The sequence below is a fragment of the Henckelia pumila genome, unplaced genomic scaffold (genome assembly GCF_033568475.1).
Source record: "Henckelia pumila isolate YLH828 unplaced genomic scaffold, ASM3356847v2 CTG_461:::fragment_3, whole genome shotgun sequence".
Lineage (NCBI taxonomy): Eukaryota > Viridiplantae > Streptophyta > Magnoliopsida > Lamiales > Gesneriaceae > Henckelia > Henckelia pumila.
The window spans coordinates 12204636-12212137 of NW_027331831.1; the positions used below are offsets into that span (position 1 = coordinate 12204636).

The 7502-nt window shown below is 39.1% G+C and overlaps 1 pseudogene; it reads right to left on the bottom strand.

The window, feature by feature from the left end:
• Window positions 1-1478: 1478 nt before the first annotated feature.
• On the bottom strand, window positions 1479-7027 carry LOC140871342 (probable RNA-dependent RNA polymerase 1; annotated as a pseudogene).
• Between the last annotated feature and the right edge of the window lie 475 nt (window positions 7028-7502).

Sequence of the window (7502 nt, forward strand, 5' to 3'; positions counted from 1 at the left end):
CCCGAGTGAGCTCCCGAGGTAGGGTCGGCCCGAGTGTGAGCTCCCGAGGTAGGGTCGGCCCGGGTGAGCTCCCAAGATCAGCTCGGCAAAGCTTACCAACGGCGCTCTGGTGCTATTGTTCAGGTCGGCCTCGAGTGAGCTCCCGAGGTCGGGTTGCCAACGACGTTCTGATGCTATTGTTCAGGTCGGCCTCGAGTGAGCTCTCGAGGTCGGGTCTGCCCGGGTGAGCTCCCAAGTTCAGCTCGACAAAGATTTAAGAGCTCGAGCTCGAGAACATACAATCGAGCTCGAGCTCGAGTTTCAAATATATGTGCTCGAGTAGCTCGCGAGCTACTCGATAACACATATAAATATAATATATAATATAAATATATATATATAAATATAATGTAGATAATATTTTATGTATTTATTTATTCATATAATTTTTTATTTATATATATTTATATATAATTTTCGAGCTCGAGATATAGACGAGCTCGAGCTCGAGTACGAAATTAACTACTCGATCGAGCTCGAGTAGTCAAATATGAGTCAAGCTCGAGCTCGAGTAGTATGCTATCGACTCGGCTCGACTCGATTACACCCCTACTCGATACACACACTTCACTCACTATATTTCACCGTCTTCGCTTTTGACTTGAGCGTCGGAAGGGATACGCCGGAAAACCTTACGGCCTCCCCCTAACACTCTTGTTTGTGATTTCAGGTCACCCTTAGCTCATCCCAAGAATTGTGTTAGCTCATCCCATTAGTTGCATTAGCTCACCAACAGGTTGGAAGAGTTGCATTAGCTCATCCCAAGAGTTGTGTTAGCTCATCCAAGGAGATCACATTATTGATGAATATCATATAGTGTTCGTGATTTCCATGAATTTGTGGTGACGATCTATTTTCTCCTTTATGAATGTCAGTAAGATAACTGTGTATTATTGCATCTATAAGCTGCTATTCAAGTTTCCATGTATTTACGAAGGAAATTAGTTGAGTGTGGAGATGCATCAACATCAGTGAATCCATATGTATAGTAAATGACCAAACATACATTTGTTGCATCTTGTTATACTTTTCTGGATTCTATGTAGTTGAGCAAGCATTGTCGTTTATGAAAATAACTTGCATTTGCACCCATGTTACATATACCAATCAGTTTTATTTCTTACAATCAAGTCTAATGTTCTGTGTTTCTTTGCTCTTTTTCTACTTTCTTCCAGTAGAGTTGTTCTCTTGTTTCCCTGCCAGCAATTTTAATGGCTTCAAATAGACAGCTGCCGCCTAATGTAAGGCTTGAATCCCTCAGTAATGGCGTGGAGAGGCAAGACTAAACATATTTTCTCAAAATAAATAAATAAATAAATATGTTTTATTTATTTGGTTTAAATACTTGATAGCATCTTAGAAAAAACTAGGGTCATATTTGGCTGAAACTATTTGATTCAAGGAATGATTTAATGGATTATCATTAAGGGATTTAATGGCGTTCACTTGTAACTTCCTTCACTTTTGGGTTTGATGCAACAAAAGTAGATAGAAAAACAAGCACACCACCATGAAAGATTGTTTAGGTTATGAGATATACACAAAAAGCTCAAGGACTCGTCGCAAACTAACCAACAAGCTCTAAATATTGTCACTCGAATCAAACTTGGCTGGAGACTTCATTTCTCACATGATACTTAGTTCACGAGTAAATTGATCTCTGAGTGAAGCCATACCCTGAGCCCTCCTCGCGGAGTTCTTCTTGATCTGTATCAGCTTATCATACACGCACCACGGGAAACTAAGATAATGGTCCCGTTTCAGTCCCTCGTTGTAACCACCCCAATAATCGGGATGATACGTTACATGATACCAAGCCGACGCTTTGGCATAGACATCATCAGTTTCATTTCCAACCTTAAACCACGATCTTGCTTCATTCCTCAGAGACCTTACAGCTGCTCCAATGGCTTCAGCATCTTTTCTTCTGTCAAAAGTCTTGCCTGTCCTCATTATACCACCACTAAGTATTTCGGCCTCGGTTTTAATGCCGTAGTACTCCATCAAGTTACCCAACTTGAAATCATACTCTGTTTTGTACTGGAACGCGTCATCTATGAAATCTTCGAACCCATCAACTTCCATTTGTATGTCGTAAGACGACTCTGCCACTTGCTTTGTGAAGGATTTGATTGTGGCAGAGTGGGGGGCTTTATCTTTCACTGCCCTGTAAAGCTTACCTATCACACGTTCCGATTCATAATTGGTCCTATCCGGCTTTTCCATGAAATCTGGGTATTCTCTTACACGTAGTTCAGGCGGTATCTCAGCCGGGATGCCGGTTTTTGGGAAATCGACAGCGATTGAAAACAACTTTGCTAGCTGTACACAAGAGCTGCTCATGGCCATTCCAGGTTCTTTATCAGCAAAGACCGTGTGTGCATTTGCAATAATTCCTAAGCTGTCATTTACAATATAATTGGTGAAGTACTCCTGCACTTCCTGTAGCAAGAAGAAAATGATATGCATAATGCAACCTTTATTTTAAAGTCATAAAAAAAAAGCATACTTTAGAATGATATAATTGTGATTCTCTTCATATGATTAGAAAATTTAAAAGCATTAACTACCAATACCTCAATGGTTACATCGTGATCCAACTGTGCGCTCGGAGCAGCGTCGTAGTCCATAGGTGGGATTTGCTTTGTCGGAATCAAGTCCTGATCCCAACAAACAAAGTATATGTCTCCGTCCAAATCACTCCCAGAGCATTCATTTGGATGAGGTCTGTTATTACAACAAAGTAACCTTTCACACTTCGAATGAAACAGGCACAAAGACTCGATCTTTACCATGAAGCAATACAAAAGTTGAGCAGTCAGTTTACCTTGTTCCTTTTTTAGGGAAGATGACACAGTCCACCATGTGATGCAAGTGTGGCACATCAATTGCCTGTAAAACACGTACGTCACCTGGGTGCAAGCACGGGTTTTTAGCCACAGCAACCTTTCCTTTGATGATGTAGTTATATTCCTCCGACATATCTTCATTGAACAAAGGGGATTCCCCATTGAACTGTCTACGTCCAGCACTAGAAAATTGAACAAACACCTGACCATATTCTAAAGTTCCAGTTTCATCTAGACATCCCATCATTTGTCTAGCTCGTGGGACAAAAATTCTTGCTTTCATTCGCAAATCCAGTAACTTTGATGAGCGAAAAGTTTGTAGCATCATTGAAAGAAAAGGTTCTCCGTCGGGCTTATAGCCACACTTCAACATTTCCTTGAGAATGTTAGTATTCTCTCCAGGAGACATCAACTCCAAAGCTTCCTGTGCTCTCCATGGATCGACTAAAATATCATCCAGCTGAGTTACTGCTTCTCTCTGCTTCCTCTAAAAGACATGATCCTTGATTCCAAGAGTGGACAAAAGTGTGATTATTTGCCGATTCAGAAAACATGGCTGGTATTTGCTCCATGCCAAAACATCAAGTTTTGTATTATCGGATTGGTATTTCAACATGCTTGGTCTCAGTGAAAGCTTCACGCACGACGATGGATCTGTCGCCACAACTCCTTTGTAGCCACCATACCTGATCTGAAAGGCAGATGGAGTTTGGCCTTTAACTCCACATTTTAAAGCAACCCTCCGAGCAAAATCAGATGATATCTTCCCGATTCCATCAGAAAAGACATATTTTGTTCCGTTATTGACAGCCTCTACGTCCGGAATTCTCTCTATCTCATGCCTACCGACACTTAAAGTCTCGGTGGATGAACCAAAGGACTGACCAAGTCTGGCAGCATACTTTGCGACATTTCTTATGGAACGGAAGTCACCCATCCACCGTCTAATATCATCAGCAGAACGATTAGCTGTTGCTGCGAACATCCAGACAGAATTATCCCGTAACTGACTTGAAGAAAATGCAAGGAAATCAAACTTCTTGTCACCAATTCTTACGCCTTCCTTAAGTGTCGAAAGTATCCTCTCGTAAATCTTTGTTCTTTGGTTCTCAACCCCGGTAGCTACCCTAGGAGATAAATCAGTTGAAAACATTTTTTCCCACTCCTCATCCACAAAGGAAACACGGATAAAATTGTCGATGTCATCTTGATAGTGGCGTAATACTCTGTTTGACACATTCACTTCTGGACCAGAGAAATACACTTTGGTTGGTGTAACTTGAACCCGGTGCACATATACTAACCCATCATCTAAGCGTATGGAAGGCGCTTTTGGAATCTCTTGCAATGAGGCGTACTTCTTATACTGCTCACGAAGCCAGGTCACAGGATCATAGCAACACTCCTTTAAATAGTAAAGTTTATCCAAAGCATGCTCTATGTATGTAATATTGTTTCTCTGTGGATTGACCAACCGATAAAAGGAGGTATCAATTTTTGGTCCGGGGAGACATCCAGTCTGCACCAAACTGCAAATCTTGAATAATAATTTGTAAGGCAGTTCATATCCAAAGGGAGGACGCAAGATGGGAACTAGCCCCAAATTATGAGAAAATGGGGAATCTCTCTGCAAATAGAATGGACTTTCACTGACTTTATAGTAAACGAAATTGTCATGGAAATTCGGAAGCTTCATGCCATAAGGGAGCTGGAGGCATAAGCCAGAAGATTGCCCGATACATGATGAAGTAAAGTCTGTTGTTCTGACCCACTGATCATCTGAAGTTTCCTTATAAAAACTGTAGATGGAATCATTGAGTTTCTTGTAGATTCGTGGAGCACCAAATAACTGAAGTACAGGATGAAAAGAAAGATCGTTTACATTGGAAACACATTGATGTTACATGAACGCATGATAGAGAAGCAGTACAAATAACATGATGCAATTGCACGAATTCTCAATTACCGAAAAACGTCATCAATGCTGTTGCACTTACAAACAACTAATTATAATACTTCTACGTGATAGTTGTTAAATAACTTGTCTGATGACAATCAGTTAGTGCAAAATACAGACAGTCTTACACGATCCATGCCATTTCCATACGTTACCACAACTCAGTAAGAATCAAGTGTGCATAATAGTACAAGTAATTTTGTTCAACTGTTTTCAACAGTTCAACCTTTTCTTGCACATCGTTAAGTTGCAGATTAATGTTGCAAAGGCTTTGATGTTGGAAAAGTAGATTAAGGTATCATAAAATCAAAGGTAAATAAATCGAACACTTCTTGGGATCAGGCCTGAATCCTGATTGCAAGTCATAGAAGTAAACCTGTATGAGAAGAAGCTTAGCAGTTTGATCAGGTGGGCAATACAGCACAATCTGCCATATATTCTCATATGAGAGCTGGAGCTTGTATTCATCCGAATTAAAGCTCAGCAGGAAGTGCATTTTCTTCATCCCAGTTCCAAATTTCACGGAAACTTTTGTCCCTTTCCATAGCACTGAAAATGTTTCTCTTGAAATCTGGCATCCAAAATTGAGAGTTACCTCTTTCATTTCATGCGAATACGCTCTAGGATTTGGAATAATGTCAACATCCATTTCCCTAGCCTTCAAATAAGAACTACCATAATACAGGCGACGCTTGCTAGCTAAATCAACAATTATCTCGGCATATTTCTTATTTATAAATTGAACTTTCGCAAATGGCCTCGGCCCTTTTTTGGATGGTTTCATTTCTAAAGCATCTATAGTTCCTTCACCAGTATACACCTCGAAGAATTTTGTAATCACCTCAGCAGCAACCAAATTAGGGAAACCAGAAACGTAAATCGTCTTTCCCATCTGGCTAATATCAGCTGTAATGCAACAGACATACAGGCATATGTCATGTAAAATCACACATGTAAACACTCACATCTACAATGTCTCTCTTGTTTCAGCCATCTAGATTCTAACATTTAGAAGATAAAAAAAAAAGGTAGTTGCTATTTTCAGATATTGGGATGTTAAAGGATAAAACACAATGGAATCTTAAGCATCACTTGCAGTTACAGCTCATGTCAACCCACAAGAAACAAACCTCGTCACATGATCATGCAGAATATTGAACTAAATGATGCTATGCAGTGATATTGCCACAACTCATACAATATGCCATATGCAAAAGAAGCCAAACAATTCTTCATCACTATTCACTACGCAGTTAAGGCTGAAATTTTTTTTGTCCTTTCCCAATTTTGAGCCCTGATAAAGTTAGGACTATAAAGAGACCAAAATGCCTTTCTCCTACATTCTTTCATTTATATATCATACATGGGAACACTTCTGGCCACCTAATCCAAATTCTTGGTATACCACACTAATAAGTAGCAAATTTTCCTTTTTTTTTGGATAAAGAATCATTATTTCTAACATAGAGAACTTTCAATCTTTTTTCTAAAATTAAAGCACCAGATATATATCCTGCCCGTCCATCAACCATTAATCTCAAGTCAACCATCAGTATCGTACATAAAACATGTGCTAAACTGTTAGGACATAAATGCTCACACAACGCATTTACAGAGTAATAATGCTCTCGATCAACCAATTCTGCTATCACCAAGAAAATAAACTAAGTGTCAAAAAATACACCGAATCTTCGTCCAAGAGATCTTGAAAGAACACTCGGTGAAGCGATCACACAACCCTTAAAAGCAAACCAATTTCAAGAAAAAGACTCCAACTTTCTCCCACCCAATGTGTGTTTATCCACTTGTGTGCGTGTGAGACAGAGAGACAGAGAGACAGAGAGAGATTTTCCATATCTATACCAAGAAAATGGACAGACTCCTTGTAGCAAATGAAAAGACGACGATTTCAGCACTATATCACACGCTGGATCCTTCAAAAACCTCGAATGATCACTACAGATAGCGAGAACACACACTTTGAAACAAACCCATCACACGGAAAGATCCAAACTTTCTCTTCCACGATGATTGTTCGCGTGAGTTTCGGAGAGAGTGGCTGTGGAGGAAGGAAGACTCGGAATTCTTTAGAGTCAATTATTTTTCTTCTCGCTTTCTCGTACTGTGCTGACACTATGATAGAGTGGAAAGGAGGGCTGGGATTCGTAATCCAACGGCGCAGATGAATTCATCGCCATGTTTGCTGATGTCTTGGGTCTTTTAGACATTTTGAAAAAAACATTTATTTTTTTTAAAAAAAATATTTTTCTTAAAAAGTTACGTTTTTGGTTACAATATACTTTTAAAAAAAACATTTATTTAAATCCAAATAAGTGTTTTTTTAAAAGGCAGAAATTTTGGCTTTTTGACTTCTGCTTATGTTTTAAATTTAAAAAGCATTTTTTTAACATTTATCCAAACACTAAAACTACTTCTGATTTTTTTAATAAAAACACTTTAAAAGGCTGAACTTATTTAAGTGTTTTTTTAAGCCAATAAATTTTGTTTCCAAACGGGCTCGTAGTCTTTATCCCATCACCAACTCTTCATCCACAAGTTTTTATATAAACGGAGTTTTGAAAACACCTTCTTGAACTATTCTATCACACAGAGTTTGGCTAGTGTGATTTACTTGACTAGCGTAATTTGCAGGTTAT